The sequence below is a fragment of the Vicugna pacos genome, chromosome 4 (genome assembly GCF_048564905.1).
Source record: "Vicugna pacos chromosome 4, VicPac4, whole genome shotgun sequence".
In the NCBI taxonomy this organism is placed as follows: domain Eukaryota; kingdom Metazoa; phylum Chordata; class Mammalia; order Artiodactyla; family Camelidae; genus Vicugna; species Vicugna pacos.
Genome location: NC_132990.1, coordinates 44,628,102 through 44,646,264, shown reverse-complemented (window position 1 = coordinate 44,646,264; position 18,163 = coordinate 44,628,102). Strand labels below are relative to the sequence as shown.

Genomic DNA, 18,163 nt, shown 5'->3' with positions numbered 1-18,163 from the left:
CACTGGCCCTTTCCATTGAGCCACCCAACCTGATCCCAGTGACTACTGCATCCTTGGTCCTTCAGGCCCAAAGGTGACAACAGTTTCCTACTTGCTACCCCGCCGAGGAACTGCCCTAAACCTTGTTGGTTTCCTCAAACCCTGACTGCACCTTTGTAAATAGTCTATTAAACTCCTCAACTGTTCTCTTTGGGGGTACCATCTACTTCTGCTGAATTTCTAATCTATTCCCTATGTATAGCTTAGTCTTAGACATTACATTGACAGAAAGTTCTGATTAATCAGTATTTCTCCCACTCAAACATGTTAAAAAAATTAACAAAACAAATACAGTGTTTTTCCAAGTCCCATTAACATATCTAGTAGTGTTTCTCCAAACCCATCAGCAAGAGCAGTCTTAATAAACTTATTTTAAATCACATGATGTCTACTAATAGTGGAAATCCAATATTAACAAATCAAAATGAAATAAAAATTCACTTATGATTTTATCACCCCACATACTAAACTGCTTTCATTTTCTTATTGTCTACGTATAGGAAAAATGTACTTTCTTTTATTCTGGTTTCATGTAATATAATATCATGAATTTTCCACAGATTCTTACAATTTTAAATGTTTTTTTAAAATTATTTTTTCCATTGAGAGCATGCAGTGTACCTTCTTTGACATTTTTCCTCTCATTATCATGAAGGTTGCAAATTATTTTTACTTAGAGGTTGGGATGGAATTTTATCATAGAACCAAATATGTTACTTTGGAAACAGGTTCAAAGAATTCATTATTGGACTCAGATCTCATAATTGGAACCAAATTCTCACATATCAAATTCCTTAATTAGCACATAACAAACTTTCTCTCATGTTCTTTGTTGGAAGTAACTTCACTGATGCTTAAGTTTTTATGCTCCTGTAAGCTCATCTCCTGATAACCTTTCTACCTGATCTCACATGCCTTGCCTTGATATTTTGTTGAAATAATTCTGCTCTAGAGATGTTAAAGCAAAGTGAGGAAGATGATTCTTGAAACATAGGTCAACAATGTTTGAATCTGAGCTAGGGAAAAACAAAAGAAAGGAAAACAATTTTTTTCTGGGGAGGAAATTTTAGTCATCTTTAATCCAGAGCACATAGACAAAAATCTGGCCAGATTAATCCCTTCTCCTGGGCTGAATCACAAACTATCTGTCAGTATCTTTACTGAAGGTCCTGAGTTTGTGTTCAAAATTCTAACTTGGGAATAGGCTACATGGATGCAGAACCCCACACTGGTACATTTTTGACTAGTCAATAAATATGCCCCTAAATTCATCAGGCAATTTTGAGAAATTATGAAGTCACCCCCAAGTTGACTAATATGAAGCCACAAGTGTGGACCATTTTTCTTTAAATAGATAGTAGAAATTTATTTGCAGTAATAGAGCCTTGTCTGCCAATTTGTCTTAAATGTCTTCAAACAATCATCATAAGTATGACTATTATTTTTTAGATCCTGTGTTGTTAGATCCTTGCTAGTCAAAAACTGGTCTGTGGACCAGTGACATTGAGATCACCTGGGAACTTGTTAGAAATCCAGACTCTCAGGTCCTACACAGACCTTCTGAATCCGAATCTGCCTTTTAACAAGATTCCCTGGTTTACCTCAAAGTTGAAGAAGCACCAGGTGTACTCACATTTGTCTAATAAGTGAAAAAATATGTTTCTTATGTTCAGACATTTGAATCATAGATGTATAAAGGGATTTCAGAAATGATCTAGCCCTGCCTTCCCCTCTGTGTTTTCCATGGTACACTCATCTCCTAGAATGTCAATAGAGGTTATGCTGAAAAAATTTAGGAAATACCACTGGTTAAATAATGCAAATAATTTTCTTTACTACAGGATTTCTCAGAGTCTTTAATAAACTTATGTGCATTGTGACTCTCAAGGGAAGGATGGGGAATAAAATGTAAACTGTGAGTGTATTGGAAACATATTTAAGTACAGAAAATTATTTCCACAAGGATATCTAATAGGACTAGTGTATACTCGAACACATTTTGAAAATATTTATCCAATTCAATCCATCATCTAAAAGACTCATATCCTTTATTTTCATCATCTTATTTGAGTAAAGATAAGGTAATTTATTGTAATTTCTTACTGATTTTTCACTAGGAAAGTGACTGCCACTGTATTGGTTAAGGCTCCAAAAAACAGATCCCAAATGTAATGGTTTGCTTACATGAGAGTCCAGGGTTTTTCTAAGGTGGGTGGGTATCAAGAACTGTGAATGTCTGAGATCTTACCCTACTCACAAGCTCACAAGTTAGCCTACTACAGTTTCCTGGAAGCTGGCAGAAGACACAAAACTTCTGGGCCAGAGACAAATGACTTGATTACTCGTGCCACAGAAAGCAGGGTGAACTTCATGTTTGTGTCATTTCTCCGTGTTCCCCAAGTCCTGCAGGCATGATGTGAACACTGCATGTAGAGTGGGTTTGAGTCAAAGATAAGAATCCTTAAGCCTAGGAACGTGGATCTTTCATAGTGAGCTGCAAGCAAAACTACCCCTTGCCCCACAGGGAGGTATTATCTTGATTATACTGAACAATAAAGAGACCTGCACTTTGTTTCTAAGGGAGACACTGTCTCTGTCTTCCAAGGCTGTTCACCATATTAACATCTTTGAAAAGATAGCCTGCAACAAAGGCAGCCAGTGCCTCTGCTCACAGGACACACAGACCCATGGGAGACCCATGGAGACTGGTCTCCCAACATTTTATGGTGAGAGAGGGAGTAGGCGTTCTCCACCAAGTTATCCAGAGATCAGACTGATGGTGACTCTACTATGTTCAACACATGGCTTCTCAGGCTACTCTAGGGGGTGGGGGTGTCACCATTCCAGACAGCAGGCAGGGGAAGGGTTTGGAGGGGCACACATAGAAGGTTTCCTAAGCCATGCTTCAAAGTGGTACACACCATTTCCTCACCTTCCATTCCCAGAACTTGGACATGTGGCCACCCCACACTGCAGAGGAGGATGGGAAATGCAGCCTAAACTTTTTCCCAGGGAGAAGGGGAGAACAGGTTTGGGGACCCAGAAGTCTCTACCACATTGCCAATTTTGATAGCGATTTAGCTATAGGTTTCTCTGTTTTCATCTCAAGTTGTAAATGCACACATAAATCTGATGCCTCATATTTCACAGCATCAGAGAATTTTAGAATTAGAAGAGCCCTCAGAGTCATTAATTCCAGCTAGTCCCCCTCCCCAACTCATTTCAGGGGTGAGAAAACTGAAATCAGAGAAGGTAAGTGGCTTAGCTATGTGACTTACTAAACACAGTTGGTTAGTTAGCTGAGTTAACATTTTTAGATCTCTGTGCCACTACACTTTGACCTGTGCCAAACCTGCAAGCTCACAGGACTTTTTTGTATATTCACTTATCATTCCCTAATGACCTGTTCTTTATATTTGGGACATTGATGACTGGAATTTCTTATATCACTGACTGTCTATATGAATTATTCATTCATTTATTCATTTAGGAAATATATATTGAGCCCTACAACAGCAAATATTGTTCTAGTTACTGGGAATACAGCTGTGAGTGGGCCAGGCAAGGTCCGACTCTCGTAGACCTAATAAAGAAGTGATAGTCCATGATACTTAGAATACGGTTGCCTTTTCAGCATGAGAGATGCTATGGCTGGTTTATGATATAAGCCATTATATATGGATTCCAACTAATTTTCACTTCTTATTGCTAGCTTCAATTAGATGGCACAGAATTCACAACTTTTTAAGTTTCTTTACAATTAATTTACAGCAAGATTCTCTTTGTATTTATGTAACAACTAACCTTTTAAAATAAGCCTATGCATTACTTCAATAAAAATTAAGTTTTTATTATTTTGTTGTTGCTTTTGGGTTAATGGTTTTTATTAGGTTAAAGACAGAGCTTTATTTCAAGTCTCACAACCGCCTGGAACACTTTTAATAGAAATCTCATTCACATGTTTTGATTTATCACAGTATTTTATGTTTACTTAAAAATTTTTCTTTCTGTTCCCTAGAGAAGTCCATAATGTACTCAGCACAAATTGAACATCAGAAATATAATGTAGTCAAATGACAGAATAAAATTCAGGAGAAACTGCTGAAGCTTTGCTCTTTAAAAGAAAAATCTATGTTCCTATATTACATTGTGTGTATGTATTATGGAAATATTTGAAAGATACACAGCACCCCATGCACAAAACTATTGCTTATGAACAAGTTTATATAATGCAGTTTATTGGAAAAGGGTTCAATTTGAAGTAATAGGGCATGAAATAAACATCATGTGGCAGGTTGCAGAGCGGTCTAGATTGTGTGCCTCAAGGATCAGGCTCTAATCGTGGTGGTGTTTAAGATAAACTATACAATAGAAATATATGTATAACACTTTATGGGTGATGAAGCTTTTTTTTTTCCCCATTTACCAATAGGTGATATTTATTGAGCACTTACCCTGTGCCAGATGTGGTGATGTCATTCATTTAATTCTCTCAACACCTCTGTGAGGTAAGTGTTTACTCCCTCTGCCCCACCCCACTCTCCAACCTCATCCTTCTGGGTGATTGTAAGGTCAAGTTGACCTGATCGACCGACTGCCTGGACACCTGTCATCCCGGCCTGGGACACCAGGGAGAGCCTCTGCCTCCTTCTGGAAACAGGGTTGCCTCCTTCTGGAAACAGGGTTCTCTCCTTCCTGCATTCAGATTTGGGACACGGTGCTGATTAGCTGGTGGAATGGGAGGGGTAACCTGGATACACAACCACGTTATTTTTCAATTTCTGTATCTCATCAGGGTCAACGGGAGAAGGGAACAGGCCCACAGTTCCCCCTAAAGTTCCCTGGCATTCATGCTTAGATTGACATATTTTACAAATCTCACAAAAGCCCCTTCTTATTTTGTTGCTCCTTTTGACTTCACCCACGTGGTGGCCCAGAGGCAGTCTCTACCCTCACCCAGCCTGGGTGGTCGTCAGTGTTGCCTACTTCTTTGTATCCAACCTAGAATTGCACATCTGCTGCCTCCAGTTAACATGTCATCACAAAACAGGGAATGGGTTTCAATTCTTGGCCAAATTATTTGACGCCAGTGCCTGTCTTCCTGGGAAGTACTCCAATTCTATTTTGTTTATGTTTTTTGTTTACTTCCAAGTGTGTGTGCAAACTGTCTATGCTTTCTTGATCCAAATTGTACAAAGACTGAGGTATTTACTTCCCATTGTATCTTCTCATTGTTTCTTTTCTCCCCTATCCTTGTAATGTTTTTAAATGCCACCCTGATTTTCTTCCCTTATGTCCACTTATTTATCCAATTTCATCCAACTACCAATGGACAACCTTTTATATTATGTATCTTTTCCCTTTGATAAATACTATCAGATTACATTGATCCTAAGATGTGTATTTTTTCACATTTTAACATGGCTGAAGTCAACATGCATCTCTGGGGGTTGTCATCTTACAATTAATCACAGCACTTTTAAAATTCTTGATGGAACATAAAATAATGGTGTATTTTAAGCAATCTAAGCCATGTTAGATTTGATGAAATAAAGTTAACACAGTTGTAACAAATGAAGAGCCTTCCATGTAAAGACGCCAGCTGACTTGCCCAAGGTCATGCACTGTGACAGGTGAAGATGGGCATGACTTGTTGCTGAGCAGGTGGCCTCCAGAGCCCTTGCTTTGTGCTCTGCTCTGTGGTGGAAGAGAGAGAGGTTCAGAGATGCAAGCAACTTGCCCAAGGACAAGAATCTAGTCCTCAGTCATGCCATCTTAAATTCAGGAATTTGGTTTCGAAAAAGCTCTGAAGTCCCAACCACCTCTAAAATTTGGATTTGAAATAAACCCAATTCTATTTCTTTTCATGTTTAAATATTTAAAAAATACTGTCTAGTGCAGTTAATATGAACACATGGCACAAAATTTTAAAAGTAGCAAAGGAAATATAAGGAAAAGTAATTTTTCCATCTCATATCCCAGCTACTCAGTTCTACTCCCTAGAGATAAACACTGCTGCAACTCATCTTATGCATATAAAGCAAATATGTATTACATTTTCAAATGATCAACCATGAATTCACAGTGGTATCTCCAATCCCAATCCTGCAACGCAGATTTGTTATAGATTTTTTCCTTTCCAAATTTGTAGCACCCATCTTCAACATTATCCTCAATATGTTTCCTTAATAAGTGATCTCTTGATCCATTGTCCCTCTGCTTTAGGGATATCCTTGTCATCCCACTTGACTGACACTGACAGTGTCCCTACTGCCCCCTTCCCCATATGGATGCTCTTTTCATCTAGACTGAGCTCTGACAGCCCACACTAGTAGGGTTGGCAGATAAAATACAGGACAGTCACTTAAATTTGAATTTCAAGTAAACAGTAATTTTTTTAAAGTAAATACGTCCCAAATATTGAATGAGATATACTTATATTAAAAACATAATTCATTGTTTAACTGAAATTTAAATTGAACTAGGCTTCCTGGTTTTTAATTTGCTAAATTTAGCAACCTCACATGGTGGGCCACCCATCAGGACCTATTGTGAACCTTTCTCACCTCATTAGAGTTTTAACATTCCAAAGCTGAGCTATCCTGTCTGTCTCCCACTGTGTCTGTCTGGCTCAGCCCTACCTAAGCTTTTAGGCTGAACCGTTGGGAGAGGAAGGGGAGAACAGAAAAGAAGAGGGAAAAGAAAAGGAGACAAAGTAGAGGAAGGGGAAGAATACATTAGGTTTTAAAAATTTATATTTATGAAAATAAATTTTTTATGTATCTAAACTATATACAGTCTGATAATTAAACAAACAAAATACATGGACAAAAATGCTACCTAGAGTCAAGGAATACTAAACTATGTCAATAAGAACTGTACTGAGATACGTATAGATGTAGATATAGATATAGATAGTATAATTGAATCACTTTGCTGTACACCTGAAAGTAACACAGCACTGTAAATCAATTACACTTCAATTGAAAAAAAGAACTATACTGAGGAGGTAAGTTTGGAAGTTCAGGAGGGTTATCAAGTCCTGCTTTGGGTGAAATTAGGTGGATAAAATTTATTATTGATGCTTACTATCTCCCCATTTGGGAAAAAAAAAATCTTACTCAGAAGAAAAAAGGTTCAAGGCAATGAGCCTTCTTTGTTATTACAATAAGGGAACATATGTATTGTAAATAACACAGAAGGAAATAATTTAAAAAATTCCTGAAACAAACCTTGCCTACTTTATAGGTTGAGTATTACGTTAAAAAAAAAAAAACCAGCAACAATGAAACACTGGGTCAAAATGTTTTCTTTGGCCAAAAACAAGGATCTTGGCTTTTTACATATTTATTACCGTAGAGCATATAATTAATTCCAAAGCACAGGTATAATCAAAGTGAATGCTTTTCTGGGTGTTTTTTCTCCTCCTAGTCCAAAGTGGACAACCAGCAAATGATGCTGCTCAAAAAAAAAAAAAAGATTCCAAGTCAGAAGTAGAGTTTGCAGGACATCCATAGCATGTGGAAATATTTAAAGGGAATAAAGGGGAAAGACCCACAGAGAGCACCGGTGGGCAATTCCGTATGAAACCACCCGGTTGTGGCTGTGCTTAGGGGAACTAGCACAAGCATGGGAGAGGCTCAAACTTACTGGAAAGGGCCTCAAGGGCAAGATGCATGTGGCCAGATCGCAGACTTCAGGTGTTGTGTTGCCTATGGATCCTCGGTCACAGCAAGTGTTCTGTGAGCAGCTGCCCAGCCAGGATCTGGATAGCACCCTTGGGCCAGAGTGACAAACCACAGCTCGTGGAATTGAAATGGTTTTTGGAGAAAAAGAAAGGTTCAAGACTACAACATGTTCCTTTAAGCTGCACCCTCACACCTAATAGCTGTTGGCAATTGACACTGATGGAAAGAAACTAGCTGTGAGCTCCCTCTGTCTCAAGACAGATATGGAAGAGAGAGGAGCACAAAGTGGAGAAAATGTGGGCTTTTAAGCCAAACACAACCTGGCTACAAAGTTTTGTTTTCTACTTATTACCTAGGACAGGGGACAGGTTACTTAGTCCTCCGATCGTTGTTTTCTTTTGTTGAAATAATACCATCATGCAAGTTATTGAAGGTATTGAAAGAAGGAAAATAGGACAATGATTCTCAAAGTGTGGTCCCTAGACCAGTAGCATCAGACTCACATGGGATCTTGCTAGAATTGCAAGTTATTGGCACCACCCTAGACCTACAGAATCAGAACTGCTGATTCTACGGTGATTAATGGTGAATACTGCTGATTCCCCAGGTGATTACGGTACATGCTAAAATTTGAGAACCACTGAAATAGGAAAAGCCCCTATTTGCAGGGAGTCCGTGTGCGAAAGTGGTAACTAGCTTTATACGCATCTGCCCCGTTTCTCCAACTCTCTGTTCACTTTTTTATTATTAGACTATATTGGTGTTGCCTTCTGTCTTCTCTGTTAAAAGGAAAGGAATACTGAGAGCAGAGCTTGGGAAAAGGCTGGGCTGCCACAGGCAGACTCAGGCCTAAGGTCCCTGATGCCCACCCCACCAGGACCCCTGTGAAATGCCACCCCACTGTGTCCATACACCAACCAACTCCTGCGAAACTCGTAGGAGACGAGAAGGAAGCTTGCAGGGAGAAATGTTCTCATCGTCCAACCTGGATCCAATCTATCCTCCTCACTGCAGCCAGGTCATCTTCATAAATAAAAAGTCTTGTATCCTGCTACTGTTCTACCCAGATCCTTTGTAGCCTCCATAAGACTTTGCTCTTAAGATTTGGCCAAACTCCTTAGCATAGTAACATATAAGGCGATTCCCAATCTGACCCCAAAGGACCTCTTCATCCTCATGCCTCTCTCACTTCCTGTATATCCCTCCTCTCCCTATTTCCTACCCAGCCCCTGTCCAAGACACAGAGGCACACATGCACCTGCAGGACTTGGCTGGTACCCGTGGGAGAGGAGGCTTCCAGGCGAATGTCACCCTTGAGCTGATCATGAATAACACAGAAGTGAAACAGCATGGGGAACTACAGTGTGGTATTGTGGGGATCATTTCTGAAGTTTAAGTTACTAGGGGAAGTGTGGAGACAGGCGAGGTGGGCTAAGGGCAGTTCTTTAATGATTTGTTAACTAAGGTGCCCAACAAAAATCAAACTGCATGATTATATGCAAATTTCAACATATCGCAGATGGGCTGCAGTTAGGTTAGGCTGTTTTGTTAGGAAACAATAAAAGTAGGAGTTATTATCTCCATTTGATAGCTGAAGAACCTGAGACTCCCAGAAGGTAAATCGCTGACCTGTGGGATGCTCACACTATAAAATACGGAGGGAGGGAGCCATCCCTATGCTCCCAACCACTACACTCTTCTGCATCCAAAGATTTGCCTGGCCCTTTAAAAACCAGAGACTGACTTCAGATTTGGACTATGTCTCTAGATCCAACTCAAACCCTTTTCACCAAAGGCCCTCAATTTAGAGTAATTACTTTTTTGACCTTAAGAGATTTATTTCCTTGTAATTAGAGTCTTAATTGTTTGTTATTATTTATTCCTTAACAACTCTGGCTAGGAATATCTGAGATTTGCACAACTATTTATTTTGTGGGTCTCCTTGATAAATTCTTGACGGAGAGCCTCCTCTGTCTGCACAGCTGGCATCAATATCCATAAAAGGCCATTTATGCAATTTGTCAGCTCTGTTAAGTGTCAGTTTCCTAGAGTGGTGTCTTTAGTGGCCTCCACTTATGTTTGAAACATTTTTATGAATGTATTTACTTCTGAATTTTTTCTGAAAAATGTGTGGAAAAAGCAACCTTGAAAATAATATTTTGTTCTTGAAGAGTTGGGCTATTGTTCTCCATCTTTCAGGAGCTGGTTGACAAAAGTTACATCCAGGGAAGCACAGTGAAATCTTAAAGTGAAGGAAAAATCAGAAATCAGGGTATCAAACTGCTGGTTGGACTTATCTGAAATGAGCATAACAATGACAATATTAATTAATATAGTATTAATGGTAACATGGAGGCTGATAAGATAATCTTAGTGAAGTATCTAAAACTTGTAAAGGGTTTCCTTTCCTTGTTGACAAAATTCTTCTACCTTATGGGGAAAAAAGTTACTAATTGTTTATTCTTGCATTTAAAAATTATCAATATGAAAACATTTCTTAAGTTGGAAAAAAATTTTGATTAACTTTCACCTGCTAAATCTCTCAAACTTTCACACCTTTTGAAGGTAAAAGATTATGATTGTTTCTAGAATTAATACAGAACTTACTGTACAGTAGTGAATCAAACAAAATTTGTTGAATCAAAGAATGAAAATATTAAACCAAATCAATCGGCCTAAAAAGTACTTCTAGTTACTGTTTCATCATTTTGCCTTGTGCACTATGTATCTTGGAACATGGTTCCATTTAAAATCAGTTATGATAATTGCTACTTTTAGATATTCGTTTTATAGATTAAGTGGCACACATGCAAAATACTATTGGTACAGAAATATTCTTTGCAGTATAGGTTGTAATAGCCTCAGATTGAAGTGATGAAAATGTCTGTCAATAGAAAACTAGTCACAGTCCTATGATGAAATACTATGCAGCCATTACAAAGAATTGGCATCTCTATGTATCATTAAGTGAAAACAACAGAAGAGTGTTTTTATCTTGAAACAGTCTCAAACTTAAAGAAAGCTAGCAAGGATAATACAAAAATCCTATTTTTTTCTGAACCTCTTGAGAGTAAGTTGCTGACATTGTGTTCCATCACTTCTACAAAAAGGGCATTCTCCTGCATACCCTTAATACAAACATCAATATCAGGAAATTAACATCTGTGTTCTAGCCATCTAATCCACAGACTCCTTTCCAGTTTTGTTAATTGCTCTAAAAATGTCCTTTATAGCAAAAGGATTCAGTCCAGAATCATGTGTTGCATGTAGCTGTCACTGAGCTTTAGTTTCTGTGCTCACTCTAGAACAGTTCCTCTTCGTCTTTTGACTTTTATGACCTTGACACTTTTGATGATTGCAAGCCAGTCAATTTGTAGATTATCCTTTATTTGGGCTTCCGTTTAAAATCAGTTACGTTCCATTTAAAATCAGTCTGATGTTTCCTCATGATTAGATACAGGTTGTAGATATTTGACAAGTTATTGTTCTCATTGCATCCTATCAGGTGACAAATGGTTTCCACTGATGTCCCTTATGGGTGATGTTAACATTGATCCCTTGATTAAGGTGATGTCTGCCACTGTAAAGTTAATCATTTTCCCTTTGTAATTAGTACATATTAAGAAAGACAGAGCTAGGATATGTGTATCTTTACTTACATCTATATTTATTGTGTCATTTGGAACAGCCCTACTAGAGCACAGGTTCTGTATTCTGACATAACCAGCCAAGTACAGAAGCCCTGCTTTCCTTTTCCTCTCCTCACAGATCATAAAAGAAAGTAAATCCCCTCAACCCTTTCATTTTCTTGTTCTCATGTAATTTTCCTCTTAATTTTTTAATCTGTGTCCTTGAAAGAATATATTAAAGCAAGGACACCTCATAAAACAATGGGTGGGTTGTGAGAAGATGGAATTTACCTTCAACAGCTAATAGAACCCTCACGCTTCTTAAGATATAAAACATACAAGTAGTGACTACTAGTGATATTGGCTGTTGTCCACCTAGTAATCATTCTTGACCCTTTTATTTCTTGCTGGAAAAAAAAAAAAAGACCTTGTTTTGCTCAGGTAGAGGGCAAAAATTCCTGGATCTCTGGGAGGATGGGATCCCACCTTTGGCCCCCAGGGCTGATGGATTTATATGGACCAAGGTCATGTGTTTCCTCTTGGCCTGTGATTGGCCTAGGAGGGGCATGTGTCTCAGTTCTGGCCACTCAGGTCTGGGGTATAATGGGAGGATTGGCAGGGAGACTCTCCTACCTGAACGATAATACAAAGCTGCTTGAGAAAGAGGACTTTTAATCCCTCTCCCTTCCAGTGTAGATAATGCCTAAAGGTGCAGTAGCTTTTTACAATTGCAAGGCAACAGCAAGCAGATAAAAGCCAACTCTCAAGAGTGGTAGCAAGAAAAAACAAGATCCAGATCCCTGATTCATTTCTGAGCTACTGACTCAGTGCCAGCAACCACCTACCTCGGGAGTTCTTGTTATAAGAGAAGAATAAAATACCTATTTGTTCGAGCCTCTGTAAGTCAGGTTTCTGTTATCTGCAGTCAACCTGCAGCCTTTATAACTGAAACTGTGATTAAAGAACTCTTCCCTAGTCCCAATCTCTGCTAAGAAAAGATCACTGCTGGCATTGTGTCCTTCACTGCAAGATGGGAACTGGGGCGGGGAGGGGGTGGCCAAGGGAATAGGTAGGAGATCTCTTTTAAAAAGGCAGCTAAACGAAGGTCCAGAACGGTGTCCATATGTTACTTTTGTCTTTAGAAGGGATTGAATGATATATTCATACTTTCCTGTACTTACATAAAGAAACACCAAAAGGACACACACACACTTACACCACACCACATAACTAAGGGCAAGGCAGAGAGAATCAGGGTGAATTGGGGATAGTGTGGGAAGGAGGAAAAAAAACTAAACAGGAAATAAGAAGAGTAAATTTGTTATGGAAAATCTGAAAATTGTGTTTACAAAGAAGACCTTTATTGGATGGAACTGTATTTTGGGTCTTTTTATGCCATTTAATGGCTGAGTGATTTGGGGCCAATCACTTAACCTCCCAGCATCTGGTTTTCTTACCTGTGGGATGAGCAGTCAACAGTTTTCTAATTAAACTGTTTCAATTCTAAAAGCATGTAGTTCTGTAATGGATCATTCAATTATACCATAATACACAAAATTAACTTATTACATTTAATAATTTAAATGATTCCAGTTAAATTATTACAACTGGAAATTCTCATTTGGACAACTTTACAGTGGGTTATTGGCAGCACATTTGGAGACAGCCTGGGAATGGGTGAGATGAAACAATTCTGACTTGTTCCCATTACTACACATTAAAACTATTCATACTATTTGGAACTGCAACCTTCTCCTTGTCTGTAATTCTTGATTCTCTTTATTCTGCTCTACTTTTTTTTCTGTTCTCCATAGCTGTTATGCCATCTAACATCCCAAATAATTAACTAATTAATTATGCACAGAGTTAATGATCTCTCTCCCCACATTATAAACTTTGTTCACACTGTGTATCAACCACTTGATACAGAGTAAGCACTCAACAAATATTTGCTGAATGAGTGAATAAATAAAGTGTCATGGTAGTGTGCCAGATTCATTTAAGTGTCTAAACAATTTTTTACCTGTATTTGGGAAGAACAGCATGAAAGGGCAAAACATCACTTTTTACATTTAGAAGGTTGGATGGTTTGTCAGGAAAATATACAGACTCCTAATTGTTTGTTTGTTCCTGGCTCATCTTTATAACAGAAAGTTATGTGGTAAAAGTAGGGATCTTAAGAACGCATTAATAGCAAGTAAATGTCATAGAGCATTCTGCTTAATGTTTGTGTTAACCCAAACGTCCTTGGGTGCCAAGAACATGTGGATCTGAGAATGAGTCACTGGAAGACTTTACTCCTAAAGCTCGGAACTCAAGAACTCTTGCCCCTCAGAGAGAGAACTCAGGCCTTCTGCTTTCTTGGGTATCAGTTCAGCCTCTAAGGAAGGTTTCCTTGTGTGAAAAGCACAAGGTAGCCCACCTGCTTTAGGCTGCCTTTCCTTGTAGTTCTTGCTGAGCCTGTCCCACTTGGTGGCTGAGTGCTGGACTGCTCGATGCCACCTGGCTGCTCATGTCACCTTACGCTACCCAGACAGTGGTGGTGACGCATCCTCTACCTCAAACACAGTTAGGTTCCCTGCTCTCCCCACTGTCCTCTGCAAGTGCCTGTCCCCTCTGACATTCCCCTGTTCAGTTATGGGTATGGGAAAGGGCCAGCCAGCAGGGTTGCTTGAACTTTCAGTTGCATTTCTTTTGGTTTTGCAATTTAGTCTTCATCATCCCAGGGCAGAGAACTCTCCCTGACTCTTAAGTTAGGGTGGATTCCAGGGCAGTGTCCTTTATATCTTGAACCACTGCTCCCTTTCCTTTCAAGCAGTTATGGAGGCTGCCCTTACTTATGAATCTCAGTCTCTCCCTCTCTCTTTCTCACACACACCCACACACACGCACACGCACATGCACACACACACACGGGCTTCTTGGTTGCTACCTACAGTCTTGCTTCCGTGGTCCCCTTGCCTCGAAGGTGTGTCAGACATGTCTAGATATCTGACCTACAACAGTTGACAGGCTTACAATTCTTTCCCACTCAACTCCTGAGTTCTGTGAAAATTTGGGGAATCTAGCAGTTGTGTGTGTGTGTTGGTAGAGGGGGCCAAAACTCCTAATTCAACATGTTAGGGTGAAAGAGACCTACTGACCTGGGTTTGGAGCCTGGCTCTTTATTTTATGGGTTCTGTGACCTCTGGTAACTTACCTGTCTCTCTGGAACTCAGTTTCTTTATTTGTAAACTGGGCATAGTAATAATACCTACTTCTTAGAGTTATTTTAAAGACTAAATATGTCAAGGGCATGTAAGACATTGAAAGAGGGGCATATGTAAGTTCTCAAATGTTAGCACGTGTAGTAATTATCATCATCATTTTATCTCCTTCCCCCTTCTCTCCTTCTTCACCATCATCAGCACCATCACCATCACCACCACCATCATCATCATTTTGGATCTGGCTGGGTCCTTTGTAACAATAGATTTTTACCCAAACTCAAGTACTTTATCTTCCAAATGCAGCAAAGACACTATTTAGTTTCTTTTGAGGGAGAAGTTTTTAACTTCCTAAAACAATTTCTAATCTAATTGATCAAGAATTTGGAAACTTAGAAGAATATGACACAGGGTAAATATTGCTTATTGTAGTTTATAACACACATAAAATTGAGACTTACCAAGATTCTGTTTTTAAAAGCATCATACCTAGAAGATCTAAACTTTAATCATGAAACTCAATATCCACAATTAGAGAAAATCAGAAAGAAAAGATAAAATGAGCTATATTATACAATTCCTATCTTGTAAAGAAACAGAGGGTGCAGATATTCAGTATCTACTCAGTATCTTTTCTGTGTCCTGTCTAAGTTTCCCTACTTTAACTCCAAAATCTAGGGGAGAAAAGGGATCATTTTTAGGCACAATACCGCAAATTAACATGCTAGGTATTGTTTAGGAGTTGTCTAGGAATTTAGAAGTCTCTCTTTTCCTCCAGGAGAGAGAGATGATATGTGATCATGTTGAGAACATTTATAAAACTTTAGAAGGATATTTGGAAAGTGGCCTCACTGAGAAATACTGGAAAGGGAGGCAATCTACCAAAATGATTCTTTGAGAAACTAGAAATCAATAAATTGAAATAGAGAAAAGTGGACATAAATTTGGAACCCAAATGCTGATATCCATCTCCTGGACGACAGAACTGGGTGAAATAGACAACCATTTTTCCTTGTTATATTTTGATAGTTTAATACTACTCTGAATCATTTTATAGACTCTCTAGACCATTACTTCTTGTATTGGTGTGCATTTGTGTTTTTTTGGCTTTTTAAAAACTGTGATTTCATGCCCTTTTATTAAGGGGTGGGGATAATTGAGTTTTTTCCTTAACTTTTCATTTTGAAATAATTTTAAACTTACAGAAAAGATGCAAGAACAGCACAAAGATCTGTGGTATATCCTTCAATCAGATTCCCAAATACTGACATTTTAGTACATTTATTTTATCATTATCTCTCGTACACACACACACACACACACGATGTGTATATTATATTTTTCTGAAAGATTTGAGATTTGGTTTCAGACATGATACCCTATTGCCCTTTAATACCTCAATGTGTATTTCCTAAAACAGTCTCTCACGTAATCATAGTCAAATCTTTTAATTCAAGTAATTGATACTGATAAAATATTACCACCTAATGTATAGACCCATTCACATTTTACCAATTGTCCTAATAATTTCCTTTATAAAGTCTAGGATCTAATCCAAGGTCACATGCTGTATTTAGTTATCATATTTCTTCATTTTCTCTCAATCTGGAACCGATCGTCAGTCTTCCCTCGTCTTTCATGACTGATATGTTTGAAGAGTACAAGCCAATTATTTTGTAGAATGTCCCACAATTATGACTTGCCTGATGTTTTCTTGTGATTTATGCATTTTGGGCAGAAGTATCATAGAAGTGAAGTGTGTTCTTCTAAGTGCATCATGTCTGGAGTTATAAGATATCCATATTCTTGGTGCCTTTACCTTTTATAATTTACTTGAGATGAAAATTTCCAGGTTTCTTCATTGTAAGATTACTTAGTATGTGTTTTGTACTTATTAATTGATGAGAAACTAAGTGATTTGTGGAGAAAAGTTGGAGACTGAATATCCTGTCCCTCATCGAACTTTTACCCACTTGTTTTAGTATTCTTTGGTGAATCTTACCTGAATCAATTATTTCTATAATTGCTGGCAAATGACGATTTCATAAATTCTATCATTCCTTTTACACACACGGCATTCTATTGTAAGACAGTTTTCCCTTCACTATAGGAGAAGCTCATACTGTCTATCACTTATCTATCTACACACCTATCATCTATACCAGTTTTGACTCAGATTCCTGTTTTATTCAGTGTTTTTCAATCCATTATTATTATTATGTATCTTGAACAAATTATCCCAGGCTTAGCCAATGGAAACCCCTTCACCTGGCTCCTGTGTCCTTTTGACATAATTCTTTGAAAATTTTTTCACTCTCTGGCATAAGACATTCCAGGCTTATCTTGTTTCCCACTCTGGCCCCACATTCAGTTATTTCTCCAGGACCCTTTGCTTCTTTTAGCAGAGAATACTACTTAGAAATAAAGATGTGAGTACCTGGGATGCTTGTTGTTACCAGGGTGTCGTTGTATCTAATCCCTTTTTGCAGACAGCTAAGGAAAGATGCATGTGTCCACACACCCACACGGGCACACATACAGCTGTGTCTATTTCTATTTCTATTTTTAAACCATGATTCCATACCAACACTTTCAGTTCCGAATTAGTACTGCAGGATTAATTCCAGCATTCTCTCCATAGTTGTAACTACCTTCTTCAACAGTAAGAAATCTGCTTCCCATTGTCTTCAGTTTATCTACCTACCTACCTACCTACCTATCTATCTATCCATCTATCTATCTTTTCAATACCCCTACATAGCCAATATTCTCATCTTACTGGCTTTTCTCTCAGCCCTAACCCTAACTCTATCCCTAACTACCCCACCTCACTGAATGTGCCCACTAACTGATGGCTCAGTCCCAACCAAGGGGAATGGGAAGGAGGTTGGATACGTTAGACTCTCTCCATTATTCATGAACGATGAGTGAGAGGATGCAGAAAGAGAAACCTGAAATGCTAATGAAAAATATTCAGATGCATCAAATATTAAACCAGATACTTTGCCTAATTTATGGTAAACACAATGTCTTCCTTCTTATAGGCTTTGATGCTAGTCTGCGTTTATGTAAATTTCCATTAGCAGCACAAATGACAATTTAAATACACTTAAATTCATCCTAATAAGTTCACAATCCAATTTATCATGTATGATTGACAGATGGACTTATCTGGGCAAAATCTATAATTTCATTGTTATGATTATGAACACTGGGCAAGGTAGGGTATGCCACTGCCTCCCAGGAATGTGTGAGGACTGTCAAAGTTGCCTGGTTCTTCTTCTCTGAAGCAAAAGAACTTACCTCATAAAGCTAAAACTTGAAATTCTATTCTTGTTTCTTTTTTTTCTTCAGAAAGCTGTCCTTCTTTCTAAGCATCTGATGTACTTAAGAATAGGAGGCATCTCCTTGGGACACCGGGGTCCCGAATATGCTCTGTGCGTCTCTCTTTTTTTAATAACTGGGAATGAGGAGCTCACGGTACTTGTGTTTGCTAAGGATGGTTAGAGAATTGAAGAGAAAAAAAGCACTTCTTTTCTTTTCCCTTTCTTCATTTTAGAGTGACACTATCAGGGAAATGAAGATGGATATAGAAATTTCA

General features: G+C 38.4%; 1 long non-coding RNA gene across 1 annotated transcript in view; it reads left to right on the top strand.

Moving 5' to 3' along the window:
- Positions 1 to 18,163, top strand: part of LOC140695856 (uncharacterized) — an 89,977-nt gene that overhangs the window by 21,657 nt on the left and 50,157 nt on the right. Inside the window, exon 3 of the long non-coding RNA XR_012071686.1 lies at positions 4,472 to 4,547. This is a non-coding gene — a long non-coding RNA (uncharacterized lncRNA). The remainder of the gene's footprint in view (positions 1 to 4,471; positions 4,548 to 18,163) is intronic.